Source organism: Crinia signifera, chromosome 2, assembly GCF_055691185.1.
Source record: "Crinia signifera chromosome 2, ASM5569118v1, whole genome shotgun sequence".
In the NCBI taxonomy this organism is placed as follows: domain Eukaryota; kingdom Metazoa; phylum Chordata; class Amphibia; order Anura; family Myobatrachidae; genus Crinia; species Crinia signifera.
In genome coordinates, this window is record NC_139218.1 from 303577959 (window position 1) to 303595298 (window position 17340).

The 17340-nt window shown below is 42.0% G+C and overlaps 1 protein-coding gene across 3 annotated transcripts in view; it reads left to right on the forward strand.

Moving 5' to 3' along the window:
• Positions 1–17340, forward strand: part of DIAPH3 (diaphanous related formin 3) — an 870768-nt gene that overhangs the window by 183364 nt on the left and 670064 nt on the right. The gene's annotated exons all lie outside the window — the stretch shown is intronic.

Sequence of the window (17340 nt, forward strand, 5' to 3'; positions counted from 1 at the left end):
GTATTTTCTGGATAGTAAATGTCAAAAATAAGAGTATTTCTGGATACAAATACACCAATTTTTTTTACAAATTTCCTTTAGTAAATTTCCCCCATTGTCTACAACTGTGCAAACCCTGGCACAGACTACATGAACAATGCAGAAATTACTGCCTAGAAAGTCTGTTAGGCGACCACTACCTATGTCTTCCTCTCAGTCCACTCTTGTGACTGATACAAATGAGACATTTGAGGAGGAGGCTGATGAAGAGGGTGACACTAACTTTCTATTGCTGATTCAGAGGTAGCCAAAACATAATCTCAAATAGTAGTTGATGTAGTGGTCCTGATTGATGCTATTAAACTGGTACCGTTGTCTGAGGACAAGGAACCTGCACCAGTTGCAATGCAGACCAATGTTTAAAAAAAAAAAGTCATTAAGACTCAAAATCCACATTCTGACTATCTGATGGAAATAAAAACAGATCAGTGGATAACACTGGGTAATAAGTCTCCTATATCAATGAAATTGATTTCTAGATACCCTCTTACACCAGAAGATTGTAAATTATGGGAGACTCCTCCCCAGTCTACTCTCATGTTACTCGTCTGGTAAAACCTTCTTTGCTCCCAGTTACTACGGGTTCTAACTTAAGATCCAAGCGGTAGACGAATGGGGTAGTCTCTTAAGTCTACTTACTCACTTACAGGGGCTATACATAGGCCCACTGTGGCTGCAGCTTGGGCTGCTAAAGCTGTGGTACCGGGGCTCAAGGTAATAGAGGAATAGCTGCCCTCAGATGCCTCAGAGGATTGTAATATGTGCCTCTGTCATATTAGACAAGCTGCTTTCTACAATAACGTGGCTCTTGCTGACGTAGGTGTGCATGCTGCTAAGACCTCTGCAAACTCAGTGCTGGTTAGTCGCATGCTCTGGATGCAACCATGGAAAGCTGATTTGGAGTTTAAAAGGACATTATAAATGTTAACTTTTTAAATGAGAAGTACTATTTGGAGAGAAGCTCATTAAAATTGTAGTCTCCTTAGCGGCTGCCAAATTTGCTGGTTTACCATCAGCCCTTCCATACAGGCCTAAGGCTCCTCCCTTTTGGTACTTGTCCTCAAGGGAAAGCCAGAGGGCAGAGTTTTCCCCGTAACTCCGGTGCCTGGAGGAGGAGGAATTTTTTATTTTATTATTTCATTTTTGCATTTTCTGCTCCCGTTATGGTCTGCGGGGTACAGTGGGGTGATGGTAAAGCTGCACACACACTATACAAATATACATTTGTTAAGCCAAACTGGTAAAATCCCACATTTGCATGAACGACCACTTTTGGACCAAATGGTTGACTGTGATTTGCTGTCATCCATTGCCAGATTTTCATTGCATCCAGCCAGATCTGCCAGATAAATGAATAGTGTATGTCTAGCTTAAGGCATCTTTATGGCAAAATAGTGCAAATAAATGAAAACGTGCACATTTGTGAAAGATAATTTTTATTTTCACAATAAATAAAGAATACAGGTATGTGAATAAATGGAAGATGCAAACTACTCCATTATGACCACTGATAAATAACATTGGTTTAGTTCAGGGAACTTCAAACTATTTTGCTCTGGGACCCCATCAGAATAAAAATAATTTTAGGACCCCAGCAAGTTACTGCAGAAGTTCATCACATCGCATGTGTAGTCAGCAGACAGGACATGCATGGCGCAGCAGCATTGTGTAAGCTCAAAATGATTGGAGGAGTCTAAAATAACAGACAATTCAACAGATTTTCCAGGAAAGTCATCAGCCTGTTGGTTAGCAACATGGAGTCGCGACCCCATGCTCAGCAGGTCGGGACCCACTTTGGGGTAATTACCCACAGTTTGAGAACCTCTGGTGTAGTGAATTCATTGGTATTTCCTTCAGCTGCTGAGTGTGGGGTTTCCATTGCTAATCGTAAATGTGATGAATATCGGTATGAGGAGTCTTCGGCTCCCTTATTTGAACACACTTCAATAGACATTAATAGAATGTCTGTCTATGATGGTCAGATAATTGTTGGGCAGCTCTCCATGTTAATTGGCCCATTTGCCACCTGTATTCTCACATGCAGTAATTCTGCAGACATATAATGATTGATAATCTGCAGCTGTTTGTGGGCAGTAATATTCTCTGTTTATCAAAGGAGGCGTCACTTCCGTTTTGTGGGAGTGCCGAGGCCTGAAACGGTCTCCAGATGTAGTTTTGTTGGCCTCAGTGAGGGAGCTTAGGCAGCTGCTGCATTTCCACATGGATTTCTCAGTTGGCCGATGGTGTTGTATTGTGTGTCTTTAGACATAGGAATGTATTGCACATTTATGCTGGAGGCGACCACCTGCAGTATACTAGACTTTTTCTGTTTTATTACCATATGCAACTATGCTGCTCTTTCCATGTGATCCTGAATCAGGCCCAGAGTTAAATAGACACAGTGGATAGGATAGGGGGGGGAGAGAATATCAGAGTTGCGACGAAGGAAACACAAGGAGACTGTACTGATTAATTTGATATGACATTTCTCTGAATATGTACACCCAGTGCTACAATGTAGAAGCAGCAGTTTTTTCCAGTACAAGTTCAGGACTTCTCTATATACAGACTCAGTTGCACACAATATAATAGTGTCATCACCTTATTCTGCACAGTCAGATGCATACTCGGTAAGTAAAGACACCCAACATCAGCAAAGCTGCACGGACCCAGCGACTTACTCACACCTGGTATCTTGCACAGCATGGCGTATTAAGGCTATATATACAAGAACACAGCCATATGAATGCAAACTGTGTGGATGCACAAAATCTGCTGTCCCTCCCGCTGGATGCTGCTCTATGCATCAATTTTTTTTCTGTTTCCGTTTCTTCTTTTTTTTTCCTAGTGAAAAGTGGTTGAGTTCAAGGACCTATCAGAATCAGCAGTTACCAAATGACATTTAGTTTTTTGGTTCTTCTGCATATGAGATCTACCCTGCAGAGTCAGTAAATTAAATAAGCTGGTATTGTACTAGAATGCCAGCAGAGTACCTGAAAAATGGCTCCATACAGCAGCTCCTGGTTAGGTGAGCAACACCTTAGTTAAAAAAACAAAACAAATTGCATTGGTATAGTGTAGTAGCTGTGCTAAGTATTGCAGTAATGCAGCATGTACTGTATATATGTAGATGTGTGTATATCCTATATATTAAATGTATTATTTTGTGCAATACTAGATTCACACTGAGGAAAAAACACAAGAGAAATCACTAACATATGGTAGAAGTCAAAAGAAAAAGATAAAAGAAAAAAATGAGACCTTATTTTTAGAATGTGGGATGTTATACTGGCTTCTAACCCTATGAGTACAATAAGCAGCAGCCACTGTATAATTATATCTCGAGGGGAAAATACGCCATTTGCTGTGGGAATTCTAGATCAATCATTTTTGTTATTAATTATAAATGGGAAATCAATAGTAACTCTTAGCCAAAGTAAGATTAAAGGCTTTTTTTTGTCAAAAATGAGTTTGATTATTGTAGGTGTAAATGGATGTGTGCATCCATCGTTAATGCAGTATGTGAACAGACTGCGAGATCAATCCGTGGTTTCATAAGTAACAACAAGTATTTTTATGCTTTCTGCAGCAAAGACTTTCCAAACATTTGATTCTCTATTTTTTTTGCAGTCTTTATACATTTCTTTTATGCTGCTTTCCCACTGCAGACCAGTTTAAAGTACTGGTAATCTTAAATGGTATTTAAAACGGTATTAGCATTCCCACTGCAGCAGATTACCGTTTTAAATACCATTTAAGTACCATTCCCATTGCAGTGTAATGTAGAGAGCCTAACCCCCCCCCAGTGTATAGAGTGCCTAATCCCCCCCCCCCCCCAAGTGTAAAGAGTGCCTAACCCCCCGTAAATGCCCTGTGCCTCCACCTCCCCTCCCCTTGTACTTACCTGCACGGGGATGCCGGGCAGTAGTGAGGCAGCGGGGGTCCATGCAGGGTACAGGCAGTCCCAGTTAACTACTGCCTAGTAGTTCTCACTTTGCGCATATGTAAAGAGTGCACGTGCATACTAATGAGCCGCTCATTACATATGCGCATATGTAATGAGAGGCTCTTTATTATGCACGTGCACTCATTACACATGCACAAAGTGAGAACTACTAGGTCTCATCAGGCACTGGGACTGCCTGGAGGATAAATAACGTTTAAGAGGAATTCCCACTGCCTCTTAAACGTTATTTTAACGTGTAGGACTCTGCTTTAAAAACGGGTTGAAATACCATTTAGCTTTAAACAGTATTTCAACTCTGGCACTTTCCCACTGCAGCCTTAAAACGGTAAATTGCGCTGAAAATCGGCAATTTACTGTTTTTTAGCTGCAGTGGGAAAGGGGCATTACAGATGTTTTCCTGTAAGAACCATACACAGTCTTCAGTATTTTTGTGTATAGTATCTATATAATAATCAACAAGGACATGTGCATGGATCCTTACCTCATTACCCAATCCATGTGTAAGTGTACCTGCAGGAGGGAAAAAGATACCCCCACCCCCTAACCAAGTGAGCGTCTAGGTGGGGTCCCATGCTGAAGTGAAAACCAGTCCCAGCCACTGTACCAAAGCTTAATTTGAGAAGCCCTGTAAATGACCGGAATATGAATTTACCTGTAGCGAGTTATGTCAGATTGGCAGCACTGTATTAGTAAAAAGTGATATCTCATTAGTTACTACGGATTATAAAATGTCATTATCAATGGCTACATTGTATAATGCTGTGTACAGTTATGGAAGTTCTGGTTTTGTTTTACAGTGTGCAAACTTCTGAAAAAGTATTCAGAATATGAAACGTTCCCATAGAACTTCTTTAGTTGCTCTCTGTTGAGCAGGCAATGTCCTTTTTGTAAGATGGGGACCAGAATATATTACGTGTGGCTCACCAAGGATTTATATATTAGGCCTCATGATTTCCTACACAATGTTATGTGCCTGCATGCATTGCAATATCTTTCTGAACAATAGGTGAAAATACATTCATAGCAGCCTATTTGATTGCTCTTATGCCCAGCACAACTAGAAATCCTATGTGCAGAGGAACACGGGTAGTTTCCGATTTTCCCTTTAGTCTTGTTGCTTACACAGTTATCGGTGTAATAATGACAAATGTTTGGCTAAAAAAAAGAGTGTACAAAAATATAGAAAATATAGGACTGTTTATCAAATCTGGGAGCTAACAAGGGGCTTCATGGAGGCAATGAACATATTAATATCTATGACGCATGACTCCCTAAAGTTACATTCCAGCTGCGATTTCTCTGGTGCATTATTGGCTACTCGGCTCCTGGGATTTGTTTCAGGCTGAGTATGTGCAGTAATTAGGGGCCAGATTTGGAGACCCGACGTTTCCACAGTTGAGCATTTATCAGCTGACTGGCCTTACATGTAAGTCGCAGTGCGAGTGTGGATTTATTTGCAAAGTAAATGACAGGAAGCATTTTTGAGGTTAAACGGATGTGGGGAAAAACCCACCTATGTGGACATTTGTTGGCTGTGTCTCTGTGGGCTAGAGGGCTACTCCAGAAGCCAGCATTTGGTGTCTTAGTACATTTACAGGCAGCACCATTTTTCGCACAGTAGCTGCATATGAATGTGTAGCTACAAGTCCAATACGCAGCCTGGGGGCAGGGAGGACACTGTAATCTCCCCCTCCCCATTGTCCTCCTCTAAACACCTATACAAAGGGCTATTTTTCAGTAGGCTCCAGCAGGAACTGAGGCCCTTATTCTAGTTCACTCTTTCTGACAAATATTTCTTAGATGGACAAAACCATGTGCACTGCAGGTGAGGCAGGTGTAAAACCCCACCCAAATCTAATTATCTCTGCACAAGTAACACCTGCCTCACCTGCAGTGCACATGGTTTTGTCCAGCTAAGAAATATTTTGTCAGAAAGAGTGAACTAGAATAAGGGCCTCAGTTCCTGCTGGAGCCTGCTGAAAAATAGCCCTGCCTATACATATATGAAGGGTGTAATAGGCTGTTCTGGAAAGGCAGTACTTTTGATGGTTCATTTCACTTTTAAATGTAGCATTTGTTCATTTATAAATTTCTCTTTCTAAATGTAGATTTTAATCTGATGGCCGTACACTTGCTTTAAATACAAAAGTTAATAAAGTTTCAGATATCACTGTCTCTAGGGCAAATACAAATAGCAGAATGATAGTAACTTTGGTCATGTGTAGGTGACATAAGCAGAGTCTGCTGTATGCCATTTCTATGCCTGCGCTGTTATACTCTTGTAGCTTCAGCATCATCATACAGTGCAGTCGTTTTGAAACCTATCTCTTCTCATGTTAATTGTCGGCAAGCTAATTTATTGCAAAAGGATTATCACTTCACCATGCGACTGACACAAGGGCTCTGTGAGAAGATAGAGGGAAGTATGGGATTTACATAGATGGCTGCATAATTCAACATCAGTAGACAGAGACATGCAAACAGACACAGGTAAAGCAATTTAATAGGGATTGCCATTAGCATGCATCACAGTGCGGCCCAGTAACAGGCTTGTGACTGGTGGCGTGATTATCAGTGTTTCCTGCATTAAAGAGCTGATCTAGATCTGAGGCCTGGATCATCTCATCACAGCACCACATATGTTTACAGGGTCTATCACAAAATGATTTTGTTTTGCTAAACTGGAAAAATAAATGTAAATTAAATTATGCTGGGACTTCTGTTTACATGATTACCAAATGTATAGTATATTCTATATTTGTTTATCTTTTACATACAGTATACATTAAAAAAAAAAAAATGTCACGTAGCAAAATGTATTTATTATATTGAACGGATTAAGTGAAATTAGCGAAGAGAAAAAAAAACACAAAGTACCAAGTAGTGTTTTTGGGCTAGATTCTCTAAGTTTCAAAAGTGGCTGGCTGTTTATCACTCTCCATTTTATCACTTTTGAAGCTTAGAGAATCTGGCCCTTTTTCTTTCTTTCTTTCTTCCATTTTTCACCTATAAATAAATTACATATATTTACTGTAGTACCAAAAAAGAGCCCTCCTGTGAACAAACTAAAATAACATACACATTTATTGTCAAAATAATTGATAGTGTTCATTCTAGCACCCGCTATCTTTGGAAATCCATGCAGTTCCTCTTCCCTGCCGGAGGTGTCGCTGTCTGCTGTAGTGCTTTTAGCACAGTGTGGTCTGTATATCAGCACTGATATGCAAACCAGACCTGTGCTAGAAACACCACATTAGACAGCGACACCCCAGGCAGGGAACAGGAACTGCATGGGTTTTCAAAGCTAGCAGGTGCTAGAATAAACACTAATTGATATACAGACTTTCCTCACTTAACGACCGGGTTCAAAAAATACATTATACAAGTACAGTACACTTTTAAATAAAGAAAAGTCATACTCCTCCTATTCTCTGACATGTCACAGAGACGCTGCAAAACGTGTGCAGCATGGGTCACTAAACAGTCTGGGCAGGTCATAAGTATGAATGGGTAGGCGGGACGCAAGGGTGGGGGTCGTAAGTAAGAGCAGTCGCAATGCGGTCGATAAAAGAAGGCCAGATTGTAAGTCTGAGTGGTCAATAAACAGGTAGGTCGTTAAGTAAGGAATGTGTGTATAAGGCACGCACGGTATCTTACACAATTATAACACCTATAATAATTTAGAACTTTAAAACGGAAGACTACATAAACAGCAGTAATCTTATATGTCTTAATCACATCATTGCTGCTAATTGGTGTATGTATTACTTATGTGTTTTTCAGGTTTAGAGTTTTATATTTGGTGGTATAATTGTGTAAAACAACAGCCACATGATCTTTCTGTGTTTTTATGTATCAATTCACCTATAAATGTGTATTTTGTGACATCGCTTGATTTCTACCAATTTTTCTCTTATTGGTCTCTTTGTGGTGTGTCCGTACATGTTATATGAAGCTGCAAACAATCTTCACTTGTTTAATGTTATGATATTTTGCCTGCTATTCACAATTGAGGCTAGATCAGTGGTTCCCAAACTTTCTTGAATTACGGCACCGTAGAGCATTAGAATTTCTTTCACGGCACCCCTAAGACAATACTTTCTTACTAGGAATTGTGGAAATTTTTTTATTTTTTTTTAATAATTTGTTTTTATAGGTCTTCCATAGGGTCAGTTATATGGTGAAAGACAGAGTTTGCTTCTGTTTGTCTAAATGTTGGATGATGGGTAGCAAGCACTATTGAATTGTTCCTGGATCATCATTCCAAGGCACCCCTGAATTGTTCCTGGATTGTTCCTGGATCATCATTCCAAGGCACCCCTGCAAGTGTCCCGAGGCACCCCAGGGTGCCACGGCACACAGTTTGGGAACCACTGGGCTAGATTATTTGTTTGTTTGACATAACTTGATTTCTAGTTTATAGAGTAATGTTATTACAGCTAAACACATGCAAATGTATTAAAAACAAAGATTACTTTTCCATAGTTGCAAGTTTAAAGCAGCTCACAGGCAGCTAATGAGTTAATCATCTTTGAGATATAGTACGTGACATGGACGTTTTATTTTAAGATCAGTACATTGTTCTAGGTTTAACTTTTAATTAGCAGCTCTTCATGAAAAGTGTTAAAATCAGCATCCTGGATTAATGTATTGTTAGTGTCATTTGCTTAAGCGGTGGAGGTGAGTACAGTAAGTTCTTAACTTCAATAGCCAGCGTGTTCTTTATCCAGGTTGTCGAAGTCCATTATGCCATGTCTGCACAGACATTGCAGAATTGGATAGAATTGAGTTATCCACAATAAGCCAAATTGACTTAACAGCAAGGCACAAGTTCTTTCTGTGCTCACTTCAAGGTTCTACAGTAAGGGTCTTACCTGCTATAACCTGTATAGTGTTTTTGAATCACCCCTAATGCTGCAAGTTAAGTTGAATGTTTTTAGAACAGAAACACCTTTTAGTGCCTTGTAGTAATGGTGGCGTATGTATGGTCCAGAGTAGATAATGTTGTGAGTGATTTAAGCAAAGGATGGATTTAGAGTCAGTATATTTAAATCAAACCATGAAAGCCCTCTTCCTTCTATATGAATATTGTTTGTCTGTGAAATAAACCAATCAAATTAGTTATGGGTGGAAAATGAAATAGAAATTAGGTTAGTTTCTCACAGTGCTATTTTAGGTTACAGTATATGAACAACATAACACAATTGTTAAGTCACCCAATGGTAAAATTGGGTTCCAAAGTAATAGGGATTCCAAGTTAAAACAGGACAGAATGATAGGACCAAGCAATTATTGGTACTTGTTTCCTAAAACGGCCACAATCGGGGGTAATCGTGTACCTTAACTTAAGGTACACGATTACCCCCGATGGACCCGATTTCCTTTGAAATCAGGTCCATTTTGCTGGCAAAGGCAAAATCGGCTCCATCGCCTCGGTCGGGTGCATTAACATGGCACGCGACGCGACCGACACAATGGACCCGATTTTGCCATAGGGTTCAATGTTAAAATATTTTTAACATTGTAATCGGGCAAAAAATGGTATATGGGCAATTTCTCAATGTATATGCTTCCCCCCCCTTTGTGAACGTCACCCCACGATTGACGGCAACCCGAAGCGTAGCGAGCCCACGAGGGGCAGCGGTACGCGGGCTCCGACCTTTTCATACCCCTACTATCCACGTCGGCGTGGCGAGCCCGAAGCGTGGCGAGCGGACGCGTATATCTGTGAAGTTATACGCGTCCCCTCGCGGGGCTCGCCACACTTTATATTCTCAACTCCACGCCGACGTGGATAGTAGGGGTATGAAAAGGTTGGAGGACGCGTACCGCCGCCCCTCGCGGGCTCGCCACGCTTCGGGTTGGCATCAATCGTGGGGTGCCGTTGAGGGGGTCAAAATTGGGGTCTGGGGAGAATTTTACATTGAATCCAATGTAAAATAGGGTCCCATGGACCCTATTCACATTTCAATCAATGTAAAAATCGGGACCATCGCATCGGTCGCATCGCATGCGATTTGGTCGCATGCGATGCGACCGACCCGATCAACATCGGTGTAGCCGTTCTAGGAAACAAGTACCCAATTATCTGTTGCAAAGTCCACTTATCTGAGAATGCTATGTCAATTCTAGAAAATGACCCATGAACAGGGGAATAAAATGCGTAGTCTCTCCAGATGTCCTACAATTCATATTCATTAATAACGTGTCAAAAAGCAGCAGAGTAGTCACATTTAGGAGAGTCTTTCGAGGGGCGAAGCTTGGATGATTTATCTATACTTGGGTCAATAACTATATTAAAATCCCCTAAAAGGAGCAAATGGCCCATTAAGTAAGATTGAAGGACATAACAGAACTTTCAAATAAAGGGAACCTGTTTTAGAATTGGTGTCCTAAATTGTAGCTTAATTAATAGGTTTATTATAGGTCTAGTTTCCCTACCAGTATTAATTGCCTGCCATCATGGTCGGAGAGCTGCTTATTCACTATAAAATTACAGGAACTAGAAAAAAAATAGCAACCCCAGAATTTTTGGTTGGTCCATTGGGCATATAACATGTCCAATGGGGGGTTGGTCTGGCCCGATAGCCGTGACCCTGTCCCATTTTTGGCCGGCTCGACTAAGAATCGGCAGGTGGGATTCAATGTCCCGCCTGCCAAACACTGTGGATCGTCAAGCTGTGGCCGGGAGCTCGACAATCCACGGCCGTACTCACCCGAACGGGCCCAACTGCTTCTAAAGTCGGGTCCGGTCTGCCGAGATCCCTGTTCAATGCTTTCGGGGAAGACCGTGTTCATTCTAGCACCCGCTATCTTTGAAAATCCAAGCAGTTCCTCTTCCTTGCCTGGGGTGTTGCTGTCTGCTGTGGTACTTCTAGCACAGTGTGGTCTGTATATCAGCACTGATATGCAAACCAGACCCGTGCTAGAAACTCCACATCAGACAGCGACACCCCAGGCAGGGAAGAGGAACTGCATGGATTTTCAAAGATAGTGGGTGCTAGAATGAACACTAACAGTATTGAATAGGCACCCGCCATTGTTTTCCCCAACGCAGGGGATTGGATACCCCCAATGTCTAGTCGGTCAGTAGGTCGACACTTAGTTAGACATGCCAACGCACTCAATTTCCTATTTTTTTTTTTTTTTTTTTTAAACAGACCTCTTCATACTTTACCACCCAAGTGGCATATAGGGAGAACAAAATAGTGTACCGAGCTATTTTGAATAGAAAAATAGACTACATGGATCCATGTGCACGGGGCATAAATAATGTATGTCTAACTTTTGGTGTCGACCTATTTGACTGTCTGACTAGACCTTATCTGAGAGCTATACCACACCCAGTGAAATCGCATACTGAAAGAGTACAGGATGGGAGCCCAAATGCTTGAGACAGAAAGTTCCCTCTAGCAGTCAAAATTCCTTAGGTCCTCTATTTTCCCTGACTGCTGCTGTTATGCATCTTATGACTAATAATTATAATTCATTTTTAATATACAGCTTGCTGCCTACACACAGTGGCAATACCCAACGTATGTGCTGATAATTCATAAAGATAGTGACTTTTCTATAGTGCCTACACTTACTGAGCTGATTTCATCTCTAGCATCCTGAATATTAGTGCTGCAAATGAAGTGGCTACCTCAGCTGTGTGTGTGCAGTTCTATAGCTAATAACCCTTCCAACACTGCTTCATGGAGTTCTTGAGTAAATAAAGGAGATAATATATCTGGAGTGTGTTGCAGATTTCTGAAGTGGATATGCGGAGACAAAATAAGATTGTAATACTGTATTTGTAGTTATGTTGCAGACTTGTTTTTGAATGATCTCCTCTACCTACAGTATGTGTCTGGGGGTCTATAGAGAATAGTTATTGCTGTAACTTTCCAAGTAAGGACCTACATTTTCCATTCTCTTTGTGGACTAAGTGTATGGCACCTCTGCAAGATTTAACTCATAAATTAGCATATAAATAGAAGCATTTCTGTTTGATATGTTTAAGTAAGGTAAAGCAAAATAATATTATTCATATTGACAAGCATTTTAAACACAGTGTAATTTATAGAGAACAAAATAAGCTTATGGCAGAAAGTTGACATTGAGGAATGCAACCTGTTAACTTGTCTAGTCTGGGCAGCTGAAGTACTTTATAACGGAACCGCTTTATTTGCAAACCTTGCTATTCTACTTCATATACCACTTAATATGAATTATTCGGTACTTGTTTCCTAGCACGGCCACAATCTTAAGTAATCGTGTCCCTTAATTAAGGGACACGATTACCCCGATGGACCCGATTTCTTTTGAAATCAGGTCCATTTTGCCGGCTAGGAAACAAAAATCGGGTGCATCGCGTCGGTCGGGACCATTAACATTGGTCCCGACGCGACCGACGCGATGCCCCCGATATTTCCATTGACTTCAATGTTAAAAAAAATTTTAACATTGAAATCTTGTCGGGAAGTTAAAATATCGGGGGCATCGCGTCGGTCGGGACCATTAACATTGGTCCCGACGCGATGCGACGCGATGCACCCGATTTTTGCATAGGATTCAATGTTAAAAAATTTTTTAACATTGAAATGGTGTAAAAATGTCAAAAAATGTGAAATGGGTCAATATGACCCATTTCACATTATAAATGTCCCCGTCGTCGCCCCACGATACACGCCAACCCGAAGCGTGGCGAGCGCAGCGAGCCCGCGAGGGGCGGCGGTACGCGTCCTCCGACCTTTTCATGCCCTACTATCCACTAGGGCGTGGAGTGAGAATAGAATAGTGTGGCGAGCGCAGCGAGCCCCGCGAGGGGACGCGGATATCTTCACAGTTATACGCGTCCCTTCGCGGGCTTCACAGGTGTCCGTGGCGACGCGGACAGCTGTGAAGCCCGCGAAGGGACGCGTTTACCTGTGAAGGTATCCGCGTCCCCTCGCGGGGCTCGCTGCGCTCGCCACGCTTCGGGCTCGGTGGCTCGCTGCGCTCGCCACACTATTCTATTCTCACTCCACGCCCTAGTGGATAGTAGGGCATGAAAAGGTCGGAGGACGCGTACCGCCGCCCCTCGCGGGCTCGCTGCGCTCGCCACGCTTCGGGTTGCCGTCTATCGTGGGGTGGGGTTTACGCGCTTGAATTTGGGGGGGTTGGGAATTTTTTTCATTCAATCCAATGTAAAATTGGGTCCCAGGGACCCAATTTACATTGGATTTAATGAAAAAATCGGGTGAAAAATCGGTCGGTCGCGTCGATCGCATCGCATGCGACCAAATCGCATGCGATGCGATCGACCCGATTTTTTTCAGCACGATCACCCCGATCTTAATCGGTGTGGCCGTGCTAGGAAACAAGTACCAATTATTCATATACAACCTATATGCTATCCATTGAGAAATCTCACTATATAAATGCATCTGCTGATATGTTTCTCATGGAAGTCAAGGCATGCTTAAACATGCTTAATGTACAGTATGGGCTATAGCAGCCACTTGATGAAATCTGTTGATACTGATTGTTAATAATCATGGTAGTGCAAAGATTATTAATATAAGCCTCTTAAGATGGGTACACACATTTAGAACCTGGCATACTTTCTACCGAAAGTACAATGTAGCGAAATACAGTATACCGTGTTTGCATACACACAACGCAATCCTCTGTTCGCTGATCAGTGACGGCTCCAGAGGTGAGACTACAGCACAGTACAAAATTCAAATAGGGGAGTCACACCCGCTGCCAAATATCACCGTTTGGGACGGTCAGTTGTTTTTGCTCCCCTATTTTACTTTCAGCTGCCACTGATGCAGTGTATTGTTAATGTAGCCTTGCCACTAGGGATGCCAATGCCGGGGCATTTGGTTCAATCCCAGGATTGAAAAATGCTCAATCCTGGGATTCGCCTCCCTAAAAAAAATGCTCCCCAAACTGCCTGCCCCGCACATTTTACTTATGTGAGCGGTGCAGCAAAGCATCCTGGAGGGTCAATGAAATTCTATGCGGTTAGAGGGAAACAACAGAGCAGCTGGAACTGCAGAGTGAGGGGTGTGGCCAGCGTGCTGCGCAGTAAGAACTCTGAACATGTCACGCTGCACAGAGCTGGGTTGGGAGCAGTTGGGCAACATCTGAGCGTGTGCTCAGATGCTGCCCGTCATTACAATGCGCACCTTTTCTTTTTCTCATTTTCTCTCCCATCTTTATCTTTTCTTTTTCTTCACTCTCCTTTTTTTTATTCTCTCCCCCCCATTCCTCCCCTTGCCCCCTTCTCTGTATCCCTCCCCTCATTCTCTCTCCCTTCTCTCTATTAATTTCTTGTATTCTCCCTCTGTTTACTCTAAATTTCTTATATGGTCTCTCCCCTCTTTGCCCACCCTATCTGTCTCCCCCTCTCATTCGCACTCTCTTACTCCCCCTTTCCCACTCTCCTTTTCTCTATCTCATTTTCTTTATTATTCTGTATCTGTTCTTTTCTTTCTTTCTCTCCTTTTTTCTTTTCTCTCTTCTCTCTCTATTTGATGGGAATCATCCAACCATAGGTTAGGGTCATTACAGTGTGTGGCATACGGTGTAAGGGGTATTACGAGGGGAGGGAAGGGGGGATGCCAGAAACTATTTTGGCTGGGGGGAGCAGATTTTTTGAATTTATATAACAAATATGAGCGACTATGGCAACATTAGCCGATATTTTGCACATATCTCACAGAGATGTTGGCACTTAAATGGTTATTAAACATGATTTCTTTTTTTTATTTCCAAAACAATTTTTTATTTCCATTTATAGTCATCACCCAAAACAATAGATAGTACAGAAGTAGCATTGCGGGACCATAAGAAACACACTGTATAGCAACTTTGGCATTCTCTATAGTGAATAAGAAATATTGGTCTATTTGCACTGTACAAAATAAAGATTGAAAAACATAGAACAGCATTAATCTATTTCACACAAACTGTACCCTTGCATCAGTTCTATGTTGTCTTAAAGTCCGGCATTTGAGAAGAAGAAAAGGGGTACGGCTGTTCAAGACTTTCAATCCTAACTATCTAAATTTAACTAAATTCCTTCCTCCTCCCCTTCCCTCCCACAACGAATGGAAGACCGCTCGGTGCGGTGGTCTACATTGACAGTGACCTATGTTGGTACCAGGTAGTACCCTCAAACACTTTGTAGATGTGGGTTCGCACCTCACGGTCTACATAGTCAATATATATCCCCCACTTTTTATAAAACTTTGCAACTCCCCTCTCAACATCCGGCATGGCCGCCCTTCTATCTAAATATGTGCAGCAATGTTGACTTAACTGCCGACAAGAAGGGTGGGGTTGATGATGTCCAGCATCTAAGAATAATCTTTTTAGCAACTGTAACTACCGTGGTCAAGAAGGGAGTCAGCACCGTCTTGCGGCCCTGGAGATTTCAGTTGGAGAAGTTCGCCAGGAGCATGGCCAACTGGTCTTTTTGCAGTTGTAAGTGGCAAACCTCATTAAGCAGCCCCATAACCTTATCCCAAAACTTGCATATTCTCCCACAATCCTAAATATGATAAAATGAAGAGAATACACTTTTATATTTTAAACCTAATCCTAAATCTCCTGGCACAAAGTATTTTCTCTGTGACTGCGAGATGTATGCCCTGTGTAATGTTTTCATATCTACCTCCTGTAACATTGCGGATTGCAACATTTTCAGTGTCTGCTCTAATTTGCGTGTGAGGATATGAAGAGAGTCGACCTGCGGAATGTTGTCTGCCCACTTAGTGGCAACCTCAGTCCACATCGTATCGTACGCCACCGGTAATAAATCACGGTAAAGATATTTAAACCTGTAAGGCCTGGTGGAGCTAAGAACGAACACGGACTGTAAAGGGTCTTGAACATTAATTTGGAGCATGGGTGCTTTCATAGATTAGATATAGTGTCTGGCCTGTAGGTAAATAAAAAAATCCCTATGTGGCTGGGAGAACTTTGTGGCTAAATCTTGAAATGAAATTAAGGATCCCCCCCCCCGGATCGAAGATGTTCCGGATTGCTAGAATCCTCTTTGACTTCCATCTTATGAAACCTGAGTTCAACATGCCCGGTTGAAATTTTGGGTTTCCCCAAAAGGTTGCATATTTTGTAATCTGATGTCTACGACCTAATTTTTTGTTGATGGTTAACTAAGAGAGGTATGTATCCGCAAATAAAACATCTAATGCCTCCTGAGGCATTTCTGAGCGTGGGACATGCAAAAGGGTAGCCGGGGCATATGGAGCTAGTATGTTCTTCCCCAAGGATATGTGGGTATATGATTCCGTGCCATGGAACCAGTCTAGTATATACCTAATGAATACTGAATTTGTAAAAGCTGGAATATTGGGTATGCCCAATGCTCCTTCAGCTTTCCTGCAATACAACTTGTATCTAGCAATGTGGAGCTTCTTCCCCTGCCATAAAAACCTAAAAAAAATCCCTTAGTGAGCTTAACTTTATCTGTTCTAGAAAGGCCCAAAGGGATCATCTGGATGCAGTAGGATAGCTTGGGAAAAACTATTGAATGTAATACCGCCGCTCTCCCCAACAGGGACAGCAGTAGTGTCTTCTATGCCTCAAGTTGCGTCAACACTTTAGTTATGATGTGGGTGTAGTGATATGGATATAGTTTTGATATGCTAGATGGAATAATTACCCTCAAATATTGTATTGACTGGGAATTAATCTTGAATTGATTAAGCAATCCTGGAGGGGTTAGATGCAGTTGTACCCCAGAAACCTGGAGTATTTCTGATTTTTGAACATTTATCCTTTATCCGGCAAAGGTTCCGAAGTTCTGAAGCATGTCCAATATTGCCGGGAGTGAGGTCTGTAGCTTGGAGACAAAAAGTCTAGACTAGTATCATATTGAAGAACTTTTGAGTGGGCTTCGAATGATTTTTGTCCCATGAAAATGGGCCATTTGGTTCCAGAGTCATCTGCCCTCAAAGTACATGAACAGCCATGAAAGAACATTGGTTTACCTGCAATATCTCTGGAACTAATTGACCCATATGGACAAGCCTGATCAGATTGAAGGCCCAGTGATTCGGGTTTGAATGAGATCTACCACACGCTTATGTGATGCCAAGGGGTGAACCTCCAGCCGTTGGAACCGGGTAGGGGTTGGAATTAGCAGGTCCCATGTTATCCTATGGGGAAAACATTTCAGCTTGGAAAGCCGTGGTCCTAAGCTACGCGCCTGGGTGCGGCCCCCCACGAATCCACCCATGCACCTCTTTGTCGCTCAGTTGTGTGTGTTATAGTATAATTGTTGGAATCAGAACTTTCTCTAGCTAAAGATGCCAATATTCATAGCTCCCCAATAA